Genomic DNA, 16,233 nt, shown 5'->3' with positions numbered 1-16,233 from the left:
AATAAAATACAAAGTCACTAAATCCCCTAAGTCCCCGCATTAACCATCCCTCTGCTCTCACAAGGCCACTATACATATATGTACCTGCACAAAAATGTGCAGCAAATATAGTATGAGTACGTAAATCAATGTGTACCTTGTTAGTATCCAGTCTAATCCTGAAAAAGTAGTGACGAGGGGTCGACTCCGACAACTACTATGTTATAGCAATAAAATAGTGATATTATATTTAAGCATGTAAAACATAACATAGCTGAAAATTCAATAACCAGAAATAATCAACAATTCTTTTTACTAATAGAAATTCTCAAATTTGTTTTCATCATTTTGCAATTTATATCTCAATCTAATAGAGCAATGTCAATTATTATTAGTTCCAAAGAGTTATCATGCGCCAGTCATGTCGAGGTCGTACCACCCGATCCAACATATAAATAAAAATTGTGCACTGCTAAGGGTCAAACGGCAAGAGCCATAAATGCATCTATTAACCTGCCCATACGAGCGGCATGCTCCCATGAGAGTAGTGAAAATTTACCCCGCTCGTGAAATATATTTGCGACGCGGTTGATCAAAGATTTCTTAAGTTATTATAATATTTTTCAATATTTTTTTTCAAAAATACGAAATTGAATGTAAACTTTGAAGCCTCGAAATACTAAATTTCAACTCCTTTAAAGGCTTTTAATTAGCGTAATCGATCTCAGTCATCTTTAAGGCAGATAATAAACATAATCAAATAACGGTATTAACAAGGCATTGTGTAAACCTAAAACTACCCGGACATGGGCATAATTAGTAGAAACATACAGACTCTTGTCACCTTCTGATTAAGTATTTGCACTTTTTTATCTCTATTTCGATACTGTTGTATTTGTAAGCTTTTTAATAAACTAAGTAGAGTTATGACTTCTAGTACCGGTTTTGGGATTCCAAGTTTTTTATAAAGGCTTCTATTTCGAAATTGTCAAATGTTATTTAAATATAGATATTACTTCAGTTAATGTTAGGCTTATCGAGTCCCTAAGACAAGGTGCCATCACGACATGCTACGGAGGAAAATTTCGGTCGTGACAGTTATTACTGTCATTATCTTGTTATATTTGTGTTGTCGTTATTTTAATTTGGAGTGTATCTTTCAGACCAAAGTAAGTTTGTTACTTATTGAGTATATTGGGTCGTTTGTACTCATACTATTCTTTGCAATTTGTGTGCAGTTCCAGGTACATATGGACGCAATGGTTGCTTGAGTGGTGATAGTACCTATACGGAGACCTCGCGGTATATGTGATTAAGCCCGCAGACCTTGAGTCTCCTTTCTTTCACTTTAGTTCAGTATTGTTCTATCTTCTTTGATAGTTATACTATAATTTTAGACTATATTGACATTAGTAGCTCTTGTGTTCAGTGACACCAGGATTTTGCGATTCTTATAGTTGAGTGGCAATTATTTTTATCAGTTATTTATATGACTTTCCACTATTGAGCCTATTAGATCATGTTTTTAATTTATAATGTGTAGTTATTATGTGATTTTTAACTTGCCTTGTAATGTGATAGTCGTTATCACGACAGGTTGGGATTTGGGTCGGGTGATAAAATTTCCTTTTCCCTTCCCTGTATATATTATTGATAAAACTGATAATATATATCTTCTTTCTCATTAATCCCACCAAGCTTGATGTCCCTATTTGTGGTATTATATCTAGTCGGATATTTTATTAGGTCCCAACATTATATGACTTTGAATAAGATATTATTTTTGTTTTATTCGTTATTTTTATTAGTATTTATTATCTTATCATTTGACAGATATTATCATCTTACAGTCTCTTCCTTAATTTTATCTTATCCCGCTTTTACTATTTCCTCTTTATCTGTCCCTTCGTTCTTATTTCATGTGTCATTATGTAGAGCCGTTAGGTCGAAGCTAATTTCTAGATTCATTGCGGCATATATGAAAGAAAAAATTAAGAAGGGGTAATAAACATGACAACGCTATAAACAAAATAAAAACACATGAAATACGATTAGATGGCTCCAATATTAGACTTGCAAATATGATTTGCACTTTATTCACTAGTGGAAACAACAGTCCTTATTCTTGCAGTAAGCAGCTGGCCAAGAAAGTTAACTAGCTGATGCATAGTAGTAGTACTAATTAAGAACCAGCAGGCTAGCTCGTTCAATATTAATTGATGTTAAGATTAAGTATAAAACCAGTAGGAGCTAAACCGACTCTAATAAGACCGGTGCCACTGCCAAGAGTGATATTTACAAGTCTCAAGGATGACGCCAAACGCCCAACCGATTGTAAGGTCGCGTTACATGTTGATAGTGGAGTTGCAACCACTAAATTGCAGTTTAGCAGTGGGAAAGTATTCACCGCCAAGGAAAATGCTCCCGATCCATTTGTTATTGTACTTGATATCACATTTGTTGCTCCACACCGCAATTGCACTGATGCATCTGCAAAGTTAAATGATATTAATATTATTTACGCAGTTAGCGCAACCTTGCATGTTAGCGGACATGATGAAAATATAATTATTTATGAATATAAGAAAATATTATCTCACACTTTTTAGACTTTTAGATGACATGATCATACAGTTCAACATGCAGAAACTTCTTATAACGCGGGACTATATACATCTTATGACTGCGAGTGTCGGATTCATTCGGCCTAAATTACTCTATATTAATACCATCCGCACCCATTGATATGAAAGGAATAATGGATGCATTTTTATTTCTCTTAGACTTCAAAATCTGCCTAAATTATAAGAAAGTTTACTTGTAGTCATCTCTTGGATGATTTGACAGTGTATATATACTCATATATCATAGGCTAATAACGCCACTTACGACTTCTTTCATAGGGTTGAGTGTATATAAAGGGCTTATTTTTTATTCTATTGAGGAGAGTTCCTTTTTGGTATTATAATAGGCCTACGTACAAAATAAAAAACTTACTAGGAAAAACTTGGGGGCTGGGTCCGTTGATGACATCTAAATTGCCGTTAACGCTGCAAAATACAAGCCCACTTATATGTGTTGAAACAAGTGTTGGAACAAGTATGGCAAATGCAGCGGGGGTTGCGATTAATGCAGCCAAAAGGAAAATCAAGAAAACTTTTGCTGAAGCCATGGCAGTTATTGTTATATGTGATAGTTATTGCTGTAAGAAATTTTGTTGCTCAATTAAGGTTTGTGCATGATCAATTTATAGGAAATATCATTGGTTGAAATTTCAAAACCCCTAATCTGCCTGTTGTGAAAGTGGCTTATAATGCTATTACGTGTATATTTGAATGAACTAATTGAAATTTCAAATACGCTAATCCACTTGTGTATTGCTATATGAGATGCTGGTGGTCACCCTGACTATAACTACATACAATTGCTACAAACTTCAATAATCAAAAGAAGCCCATCCTTGACTTCTAAACATTAGTTACTTTGAAAAGTATTTTATCAACATAGTAATTCATAAGTCAATTTGGAGAAAAATAATTTACGTTTGGCAAATTCTTTTGAAAGTATTTGATAAACAAATTGTGTTTGGTCATGTAATAACCCGATATCTTAGGAGTGAACTTTAAAGTTTTTTTCTTAGTTATAATTTATTTAATTTTCATAGGTATTTATATCCATGTACATATATTGTTTTAATAAAATTATCATTTGCATAGGTATGAAGTACCCAGAAGGCTAGAACTAATACTTTGTTGATAGTGCAACTACTGTTGCCTAGTTAAATAAAAATTTAATAATTACTCTGTAATAATAGAGTGGACCAATCCATTCAATCTAGTTACGTGCAGGACCTAGAAGGGGGAATCTAATGTAAAGAATACTAAGTGAATAATTAACTTTAGATAACTAAGAAAAATTCACTACAGTGTAGAGGGCTTTTTGGCAGTGCCAGGGATTCTCTTGAAATGTTGGTGGAGTGATCTTAGTGCCCTAAAAAGAGTGAAATATTCTTGCACGTTACAACTCAACCGTGATAGTAAGGATTGATTTGTCATATCTTGTGATGTCCTCGGCATTGTTGTTATTGGTAATTGTCTAGTAGCGTGCCTACCTTGTGTGAGTTATATCATGTACATTTCGTGATGATCGTTTGTTATGTGCCATTCATTATTTCTACTCTTACTAGTTGGCCTGAATTGTGATAGAACACTTGCACAAGTGTACACGTAGTTAATCACCTCTAATGTAACGACCCAACAGGTCGTTTTGAGACCTAGCACATCGTTTAGCGATTTGAGGCTATGTGCAGCTTCAATTCAGGTATTATGACTTGTACGCATAGTCAGAATTGAATTCCGGGAAGTTCAGAGTTGATTTGGAAAGAAAATTCTCATTTAGGAAGCTTTTAGTTGGAAGAATTAACAAGGATTGGAGTTTTCAGTAATTGACCTCGGAATCGGGATTTGAATGTTTCAACATGTTTGTATGATTATTTTGGACTTGGGCATATGTCCGGATCGGGTTTGGGATTACCCGAGATCGTTTCGGCACTTATTGTGGAAGTTAGCCTTTTTGGAAGAATTTCATACGATTGGATTGAAGTGCATTTCAGTGCTATTGATGTCTGTTTTGGATTTCGAGTCTGGAAATAGCTCCGTATGGTGATTCTGGTGGTGGGAGCACAATTAGAAGAAAATTCGAAAGTCCGTAAGTCATTTTCGAATCTGATTCCGAAAGTTGGAGTAGGTCCGTAATGTCAAATATGACTTATGTGCAAAATTTAAGGTCAAGCGAATGAGATTTGATAGGTTTCGGCATCGAATGAAGAAGTTCAAAGTTCTAAAGTTCATCATGTTTGAATTGGAGTGTGATTCGTGATTCAACGTTATTGGATGTGATTAGAGGCCTCGAATAGGTTCGCGTTATGCTTTAGAACTGGTTTGTATGATTGGACGAGGTCTCGGGGGCCTCGGGTGGTTTTCAGATGGTTAACAGAATAAATTTGGAGTTAAAAAAAGAATTGAGGTTGCTGGCATCTAGTGTAATCGCACCTGCGAGCTTTTGGCCGCAGGTGTGAGCCGCACTAGAAGTCGCAGAAGAGGAGCAGGGCCGCCCAGTGAAGGAATGCAGGTGCAGAGCCTTGGCCGCATCTGCGCAAGCGCAAAAGCATGGGAGAACCGCAAAAGCAAAGGGAGCCTCGTACCTGCAAAGCCGTAGGTGCGGCAACTGAACTGCTGGTGCGAAAATGTCGTTGGGCAGAAGGGTTTTATAAAAACGGGTCGTGGTCCATTTTTCTACCATTTTCATTTGGTATCGGCGATTTTTGAGAGATTCAAGGGGAAATATTCTTCAAGCATCACAATGTAGGCTGTTCCCACTCATTATAAGTTAAATACATAGCTTCTATAAGGATTTAAATACGGAAAATAGTGGAAATTGTGGGTTTTTGATAGACAACCTAGAAATTGTATTTTTTTTCTGGCCACGAATTTGGGTTTTGAATTGGGATTAAAGTATATATTTAAGTTCGTGAGGTTATGGGCAATGTTTATCATAGAAAATTTTTGAAATCTGGGCACGTGAGTCTCAGGGCGATTTTCTTTCACTTTTTGATCGGGGTTAGAAATTGTTATAAATTGGATTATAACGAGTACTCGAGTGTATATTAACGGTTTTGCATAATTGCTGGCTAGTTTTGGAGCGTAGAGCATCGGTTTGAGTCGTCGGAAGGGCTTGGAAGCCTATTAAGGAAATTCAGAGCGAGGTAAGTCTCTTTTCTAATCTTGTAAGAGGGAATTGTCCCCATAGGTGAAATAATTAATTGTATGCTACTATTTGTGGGGGCTATGTACGCACGAGGTGACGAGAGTCCGTGCGTAGCTACTATTTTACTTATGTCCAGGTAGACTTGGACCCAAAAGCATGCTATACTTGAAATGTTTGTAACCTTATTGACAATTTAAACTGCTTAAATCATATTGAATTAGTAAATGAATTTCTAAAAAGGTTAAGCTTCATTTTTCTTAATCGTTTAAAGAGAATTGAGTTTTCCTTGGATAAATGTCCCCCTGATGAATTCTTGATTGATTGTTTGAATGCGTATATCTACGTGCGCTCGTGTCACATGCATATTTCGCCTGCGGGTTAATTTCCTTAGAGAGCTACATGGTGAAATCCCCTCATTTTTGAAAAGAATTAAGAAAGAGATATGATTTTAAATATTAAATTTGTATTTGACCGCATCGCTTGTATATTTCGCGAGTGGAGTAATTTCTTAAGTTTATATTTGACCGCATCTCATAAATGATTTGCGAGCGGGGACTGCATCGCATGTATGATTCGCGAGCAGGGAAATAGATTCATCAATGGTTCGCGCTGTTCGACTCTCAACAATGCACAAGTTTTATTTATGTTAGATCGGTCTGAACGTCCTCGGTTGCAGTTACAGTTTATATTTATGTTGGTTCAGGCCGAATGTACTCGGTGGAAATCATGTTTGATAATATGACTGGAAATATTTTTTATAATTTGTATAAATTTATTGTGGAAGGATCATCCGTTTAAATGAAGGAAGTTTTTTGGGGTTCTTTATTATTTATGAAAGAAATGTTCAACTATTTTCCTTATCCGAGTTTGTTGTTATTTCTATAAAACATGATTATTTAGAATTTCATATTATCATATTTTTACACCACTAGTAGACGGGATATTTATTGGGTACACATTGCATTCGTACTCATAATACACTTGCTATGCATATTTGTTGCGCAAGCACATGTATGTCTGTGGCCTTGTTGGGCGCAGCAGTATAGTTGATACGGAGACTTAGGTGAACTGTATCTCTCGAGACGACCCTCAACCAGCAGAGTCTCCTTCAGAATATCGTACTGTATTTTCTTTTCTGTACAATTTGTATTCTGGACAGTTATTGCATTACATTATTTCCTAAAAACTGCTCATGCACTTGTGACACCGGGTTCTGGGATGATTATGGGGCATTCTGTATTATTATCTAAACATTCTTTTATTTATTTTGTAAAGATTATCTTTGACTAGTTAAAAGGAAAATTGTAATTTTCAAAATTATAAAAATGAGAATTAAATTAAGTATTTATGGTTGGCTTGCCTGACAATGTTGTCCGGCTCCATCGCGACCATTAGTAGATATTGGGTCGTGTCACCTAACAATTTAAAATGATGGATTCTACTATTATTGATCAATCGTACACACCCTCGTCTACTTGCCTTCTATGTGAGAACAGTTCCATTGGAATGTAAGTCATCCGTGCAGTTACTAGTTGTAATGAGGGAACACGATGTCAAGTGCTTCGGGTTCAAAAATTGGGACCCGTGACATGTGAATATTTTTAGGTTTAGTACCCCGTGGAGAATATTGGACAAATCAAGTATGAAAATAGTTATTCTTGTCGAATTGATACCTGTACTTTCTTTATTGTTTTCATCGGATTAAGACTGTGCTTAGCTTATTCTACTGTGTTATTACTTATTGTGTTCCTTTGTTAATTGTTGCTTCAATTTCTTATAGTAAGCACCGTACTATTATTGTCAATGCGCGTAGTTCTGTAAAGATATCGTACTCTGTTAGTTCTCCACTTATACTTGACTAGGTTATCTAGTCCAGTAGATGTCATCTTACTACCAAAATCCATTAAAGGTCGTGTTGACACCTAACATCGCTGTCAGGTAGGCCAACAATAATTGTTTAACTTAATTATTCATTTAGTATTTGAATTCACGATTTCCTTCAATTTAATAGTAAAACATGGAATTACAGAGTTAATAAAAATATTTTAACAATTTCAATACTGAACATCTCATAATCACCTCAAAACCCGATGTCACAAGTGCATAAGCATCAAGTTGAAAGTAAAATAAAATACAAAGTCACTAAATCCCCTAAGTCCCCGCATTAACCATCCCTCTGCTCTCACAAGGCCACTATACATATATGTACCTGCACAAAAATGTGCAGCAAATATAGTATGAGTACGTAAATTAATGTGTACCTTGTTAGTATCCAGTCTAATCCCGAAAAAGTAGTGACGAGGGGTCGACTCCGACAACTACTATGTTCTAGCAATAAAATAGTGATATTATTTTTAAGCATGTAAAACATAACATAGCTGAAAATTCAATAACCAGAAATAATCAACAATTCTTTTTACTAATAGAAATTCTCAAATTTGTTTTCATCATTTTGCAATTTATATCTCAAGCCAATAGAGCAATGTCAATTATTATTAGTTCCAAAGAGTTATCATGCGCCTGTTATGTCGAGGTCGTACCACCCGATCCAACATATTAATATAAACTGTGCACTGCTAAGAGTCAAACGGCATGAGCCATAAATGCATCTATTAACCTGCCCATACGAGCGGCATGCTCCCATGAGAGTAGTGAAAATTTACCCCGCTCGTGAAATATATTTGCGACGCGGTTGATCAAAGATTTCTTAAGTTATTATAATATTTTTCAATATTTTTTTTCAAAAATACGAAATTGAATGTAAACTTTCAAGCCTCGAAATCCTCAATTTCAACTCCTTTAAAGGCTTTTAGTTAGCATAATCGATCTCAGTCATCTTCAAGGCAGATAATAAACATAATCAAATAACGGTATTAATAAGGCGTTGTGTAAACCTAAAACTACCCGGACATGGGCATAATTAGTAGAAACGTACAGACTCTTGTCACCTTCTCATTAAGTATTTGCACTTTTTTATCTCTATTTCGATACTGTTGTGTTTGTAAGCTTTTTAATAAACTAAGTAGAGTTATGACTTCTAGTAGTGGTTTTGGGATTCCAAGTTTTGTATAAAGGCTTCTATTTCGAAATTGTCAAATGTTATTTAAATATAGTTATTACTTCAGTTAATGTTAGGCTTACCGAGTCCCTAAGACAAGGTGCCATCACGACATGCTACGGAGGAAAATATCGGTCGTGACAGTTATTATTGTCATTATCTTGTTATATTTGTGTTGTCGTTATTTTGATTTGGAGTGTATCTTTCAGACCAAAGTAAGTTTGTTACTTATAGAGTATACTGGGTTGGTTGTACTCATACTATTATTTGCAATTCGTGTGCAGATCCAGGTACATATGGACGCAATGGTTGCTTGAGTGGTGATAGTACCTATACGGAGACCTCGCGGTATATGTGATTAAGCCCGGTGACCTTGAGTCTCCTTTCTTTCACTTTAGTTCAGTATTGTTTTATCTTCTTTGACAGTTATACTATAATTTTAGACTATATTGACATTAGTAGCTCATGTGTTCGGTGACACCAGAATTTTGCGATTCTTATAGTTGAGTGGCAATTATTTTTATCAGTTATTTATATGACATTCCGCTATTGAGCCTATTAGATCATGTTTTTAATTTAAAATGTGTAGTTATTATGTGATTTTTGGCTTGCCTTGTAATGTGATAGTCGTTATCACGACAGGTTGGGATTTGGGTCGGGAGATAAACTTTCCTTTTCCCTTCCCTGTAGATATTATTGATAGAACTGATAATATATATCTTCTTTCTCGTTAATCCCACCAAGCTTGATGTCCCTATTTGTGGTATTATATCTAGTCGGATACTTTATTAGGTCCCAACATTATATGACTTTGAATAAGATATTATTTTTGTTTTATTCGTTATTTTTATTAGTATTTATTATCTTGTCATTTGACAGATATTATCATCTTACAGTCTCTTCCTTAATTTTATCTTATCCCGCTTTTACTATTTCCTCATTATCTGTCCCTTCGTTCTTATTTCATGTGTCCTTATTGTGTAGAGCCGTTAGGTCGAAGCTAATTTCTAGATTTATTGCGGCATATATGAAAGAAAAATTTAAGAAGGGGTAATAAACATGACAACGCTATAAACAAAATAAAAACACATGAAATACGATTAGATGGCTCCAATATTAGACTTGCAAATATGATTTGCACTTTATTCACTAGTGGAAACAACAGTCCTTATTCTTGCAGTAAGCAGCTGGCCAAGAAAGTTAACTAGCTGATGCATAGTAGTAGTACTAATTAAGAACCAGCAGGCTAGCTCGTTCAATATTAATTGATGTTAAGATTAAGTATAAAACCAGTAGGAGCTAAACCGACTCTAATAAGACCGGTGCCACTGCCAAGAGTGATATTTACAAGTCTCAAGGATGACGCCAAACGCCCAACCGATTGTAGGGTCGCGTTACATGTTGATAGTGGAGTTGCAACCACTAAATTGCAGTTTAGCAGTGGGAAAGTATTCACCGCCAAGGAAAATGCTCCCGATCCATTTGTTATTGTACTTGATATCACATTTGTTGCTCCACACCGCAATTGCACTGATGCATCTGCAAAGTTAAATGATATTAATATTATTTACGCAGTTAGCGCAACCTTGCATGTTAGCGGACATGATGAAAATATAATTATTTATGAATATAAGAAAATATTATCTCACACTTTTTAGACTTTTAGATGACATGATCATACAGTTCAACATGCAGAAACTTCTTATAACGCGGGACTATATACATCTTATGACTGCGAGTGTCGGATTCATTCGGCCTAAATTACTCTATATTAATACCATCCGCACCCATTGTTATGAAAGTAATAATGGATGCATTTTTATTTCTCTTAGACTTCAAAATCTGCCTAAATTATAAGAAAGTTTACTTGTAGTCATCTCTTGGATCATTTGACAGTGTATATATACTCATATATCATAGGCTAATAACGCCACTTACGACTTCTTTCATAGGGTTGAGTGTATATAAAGAGCTTATTTTTTATTCTATTGAGGAGAGTTCCTTTTTGGTATTATAATAGGCCTACGTACAAAATAAAAAACTTACTAGGAAAAACTTGGGGGCTGAGTCCGTTGATGACATCTAAATTGCCGTTAACGCTGCAAAATACAAGCCCACTTATATGTGTTGAAACAAGTGTTGGAACAAGTATGGCAAATGCAGCGGGGGTTGCGATTAATGCAGCCAAAAGGAAAATCAAGAAAACGTTTGCTGAAGCCATGGCAGTTATTGTTATATGTGATAGTTATTGCTGTAAGAAATTTTGTTGCTCAATTAAGGTTTGTGCATGATCAATTTATAGTAAATATCATTGGTTGAAATTTCAAAACCCCTAATCTGCCTGTTGTGAAAGTGGCTTATAATGCTATTACGTGTATATTTGAATGAACTAATTGAAATTTCAAATACGCTAATCCACTTGTGTATTGCTATATGAGATGCTGGTGGTCACCCTGACTATAACTACATACAATTGCTACAAACTTCAATAATCAAAAGAAGCCCATCCTTGACTTCTAAACATTAGTTACTTTGAAAAGTATTTTATCAACATAGTAATTCATAAGTCACTTTGGAGAAAAATAATTTACGTTTGGCAAATTCTTTTGAAAGTATTTGATAAACAAATTGTGTTTGGTCATGTAATAACCCGATATCTTAGGAGTGAACTTTAAAGTTTTTTTCTTAGTTATAATTTATTTAATTTTCATAGGTATTTATATCCATGTACATCTATTGTTTTAATAAAATTATCATTTGCATAGGTATGAAGTACCCAGAAGGCTAGAACTAATACTTTGTTGATAGTGCAACTAGTGTTGCCTAGTTAAATAAAAATTTAATAATTACTCTGTAATAATAGAGTGGACCAATCCATTCAATCTAGTTACGTGCAGGACCTAGAAGGGGGAACCTAATGTAAAGAATACTAAGTGAATAATTAACTTTAGATAACTAAGAAAAATTCACTACAGTGTAGAGGGCTTTTTGGCAGTGCCAGGGATTCTCTTGAAATGTTGGTGGAGTGATCTTAGTGCCCTAAAAAGAGTGAAATATTCTTGCACGTTACAACTCAACCGTGATAGTAAGGATTGATTTGTCATATCTTGTGATGTCCTAGGCATTGTTATTATTGGTAATTGTCTAGTAGCGTGCCTACCTTGTGTGAGTTATATCATGTACATTTCGTGATGATCGTTTGTTATGTGCCATTCATTATTTCTACTCTTACTAGTTGGCCTGAATTGTGATAGAACACTTGCACAAGTATACACGTAGTTAATCACCTCTAATGTAACGACCCGACAGGTCGTTTTGAGACCTAGCACATCGTTTAGCGATTTGAGGCTATGTGCAGCTTCAATTCAGGAATTATGACTTGTACGCTTAGTCAGAATTGAATTCCGGGAAGTTCAGAGTTGATTTGGAAATATAATTCTCATTTTGGAAGCCTTTAGTTGGAATAATTAACAAGGATTGGAGTTTTCAGTAATTGACCTTGGAATCGAGATTTGAATGTCTCAACAGGTTTGTATGATTATTTTGGACTTGGGCGTATGTCCGGATTGGGTTTGGGATTACCCGAGATCGTTTCGGCACTTATTGTGGAAGTTAGCCTTTTTGGAAAAATTTCATACGATGGGGTTGAAGTGCATTTCAATTCTATTGATGTCTGTTTGGGATTCCGAGTCTGGAAATAGCTCCGTATGGCGATTCTGGTGGTGGGAGCACAATTGGAAGAAAATTCTAAAGTCCGTAAGTCATTTTTGAATCTAATTCCGAAAGTTGGAGTAGGTCCGTAATGTCAAATATGACTTATGTGCAAAATTTAAGGTCAAGCGGATGAGATTTGATAGGTTTCGGCATCGAATGAAGAAGTTCAAAGTTCTAAAGTTCATCATGTTTGAATTGGAGTGTGATTCGTGATTTCAACGTTATTGGATGTGATTTGAGGCCTCGAATAGGTTCGCGTTATGCTTTAGAACTGGTTTGTATGATTGGACGAGGTCTCGGGGGCCTCGGGTGGATTCCAGATGGTTAACGGAATAAATTTGGAGTTAAAAAAAGAATTGAGGTTGCTGGCATCTAGTGTAATCGCACCTGCGAGCTTTTGGCCGCAGGTGTGAGCCGCAATAGAAGTCGCAGAAGAGGAGCAGGGCCGCCCAGTGAAGGAATGCAGGTGCAGAGCCTTGGTCGCATCTGCATAAGCGCAAAAGCATGGGAGAACCGCAAAAGCAAATGGAGCCTCGCACCTGCAAAGCCGTAGGTGCGGCAACTGAACTGCAGTTGCGGAAATGTCGTTGGGCAGAAGGGTTTTATAAAAACGGGTCGTGGTCCATTTTTCTACCATTTTCATTTGTATCAGCGATTTTTGAGAGATTCAAGGGGAAATATTCTTCAAGCATCACAAGGTAGGCTGTTCCCACTCATTATATGTTAAATACATAGCTTCTATAAGGATTTAAATATGGAAAATAGTGGAAATTGTGGGTTTTTGATAGAGAACCTAGAAATTGTATTTTTTTCTGGCCACGAATTTGGGTTTTGAATTGGGATTAAAGTACATATTTAAGTTCGTGAGGTTATGGGCAATGTTTATCATAGAAAATTTTTGAAATCTGGGCACATGAGTCTCAGGGCGATTTTCTTTCACTTTTTGATCGGGGTTAGAAATTGTTATAAATTGGATTATAACGAGTACTCGAGTGTATATTAACGGGTTTGCATAATTGTTGGCTAGTTTTGGAGCGTTGAGCATCGGTTTGAGTCATCGGAAGGGCTTAGAAGCCTATTAAGGAAATTCAGAGCGAGGTAAGTCTCTTTTCTAATCTTGTAAGAGGGAATTGTCCCCATAGGTGAAATAATTAATTGTATGCTACTATTTGTGGGGGCTATGTACGCACGAGGTGACGAGAGTCCGTGCGTAGCTACTATTTTACTTATGTCCAGGTAGACTTGGACCCAAAAGCATGCTATACTTGAAATGTTTGTAACCTTATTGACAATTTAAACTGCTTAAATCATATCAAATTAGTAAATGAATTTCTAAAAAGGTTAAGCTTCATTTTTCTTAATCGTTTAAAGAGAATTGAGTTTTCCTCGGATAAATGTCCCCCTGATGAATTCTTGATTGATTGTTTGAATGCGTATATCTACGTGCGCCCGTGTCACATGCATGTTTCGCCTGCGGGTTAATTTCCTTAGAGAGATACATGGTGAAATCCCCTCATTTTTGAAAAGAATTAATATGATTTTAAATATTAAATTTGTATTTGACCGCATCGCTTGTATAATTCGCGAGTGGGGTAATTTCTTAAGTTTATATTTGACCGCATCTCATAAATGATTTGCGAGCAGGGACTGCATCGCATGTATGATTCGCGAGCAGGGAAATAGATGAAGGATTGCGTATAGGTGTTCGTAACATGCAGCGGAAGACAATAACAATCCTAGGCAGATCTTTTTATGTTTAAAATTTATTTACATATCAATAGATCGGATCTAAGACGTACCTGGTGAAGAAAGTCTTGTTTCAAATTCTTCGATAGTGCGAAGACTCTATGCGTATCCACACCGAGACCGATCCTTGCTATCAATTCTTTGATTAATAAAACCCGTAAACAAATTGAACGGAAAACTTGTGCTGAAAGTTTTCTCAAAAATCTCAACTCAAAGATAGAAGAACAAGAAACACTTTTCTTGTAATTGAATTTTCTCTCTTGGCTTTTTTTTTGCACTCTCACTTTCACAAAGTGTTTTTCTTCTCAAGAATTAATAATAATCATAATATGGCAAATTTTCTCCATCACTCTTTATATAGCATCACCTACAAACCCTTTTCCTATTTGGCTGAGATAATGATTTATTTGGGGTAAAGTTTATTCTTATTTATGGAAAAATCAAATCACGTTTTTTCTAGAAAACGTGACTGCTGAAGGTGTTTTATGGACATTCCATAAATCCAATTCCAAATTAAACACCACAAAGGGTTTCGAATGACAATCATACTGATGGGAATTACGTGTATGTCTTTGTGGACTTTCATCTCCAATTCCAAATTGGTAAGGATGAATTTATTATTATATATATAACCTTTATATAAATCAATATTAATTTATATTATATATATCACATATATATAATTCAATCAAGAGATATAATTTAATTTTCTATTCCAAATAGAAAACTTCAATTTGTTCACAATATTTATTATATCCTCTGTGCTAGCAAAGAATATAATAATATTTCATTTGGACTAATAACTAAATGTATTTGACTAATTAAATTCCTTAATTTAATTACCAAATAATAAAATAATCAATCCTCTAGCAAAGACCAGCACACTCGTTAGTGTGCGACCCCATAGGTTCAATACTAAGCCGGTAGTAAATTGATCACATCAATATACTAATCAAGGGTGACATCTAGCAATACTCCTTAACGACCGGATAGCATGAAGTATACAATTTACTCTCAAGAACCAGTAGAAGAATAATGTAGTAATTCCTTCTGTCCTTATAGCTCTGGATCACCCTAGGATATGGTTCAACTGTCAAATCCTAATAGGCGACCAACTATGTGTTCATGTCAAATATAATCGACCATTGAATGACCTAAGAAACTCTTTTCTTCTTTCATTCAATTGCCCTGACCAAGGTCTTAGTTTGGTCGTTTATAATTCATGACAACATGGAGCTTAAACTCATTACAAAGAGTTGACAGATTCCATCTTGATCAATCACTAATTCTACAAGCATTTAATCATACCCAATATCCTTTCAACTATCGCCCTAGGGCCATAGGTGTCTAGTATCAAAGCACAATAAATAACTTGTCAATTACTATGACGATCTCAGGTCAAAGGAAACGGTTACATCACATTCTTCAAGAGAATATCCTATTGACAGTTTATGGTAATTCTAACCATTAGGAATTATCCAATGAGTCGGTTCAATGATCATATCTCTATATGCATCATCTATCTATGTAATTTAGTTAATGAGATCAACTAATCTTTATCCCATAAAGACGATCACATAAATATTGATCTAATCGGATTACTAATGTCCAAATTAATAATCGTACGATCAAGAACAGATTTAGATTAAATTATAAGAAACTTCACTCTCATTATCATGATCTCCATCACAATGTCAAGTCTCAAAATTTAATCAAGGACCTTATCAAATTAATCAAGCAATTAATAACAATGATAAAAGAATATCAAATGCCATATATATTTTATAAAAATATGTTCAAAACATCAAATGTGATATTGGATCAGCTACTGTAGCTTGTTTGGAACTTTTCCAACTCACTGCACCACCATTTAAGGTGAATACATAACCAGAAATAGATTTGCTATCATCTCTATCTGAAGAGAAACTTGCATCAGTATAACCTTCAAGTTTCAACTCAGAATCTCCATA

The sequence above is a fragment of the Nicotiana sylvestris genome, chromosome 4 (genome assembly GCF_000393655.2).
Source record: "Nicotiana sylvestris chromosome 4, ASM39365v2, whole genome shotgun sequence".
NCBI classification, from domain to species: Eukaryota; Viridiplantae; Streptophyta; class Magnoliopsida; order Solanales; family Solanaceae; genus Nicotiana; species Nicotiana sylvestris.
This window is presented reverse-complemented; position numbering follows the sequence as displayed.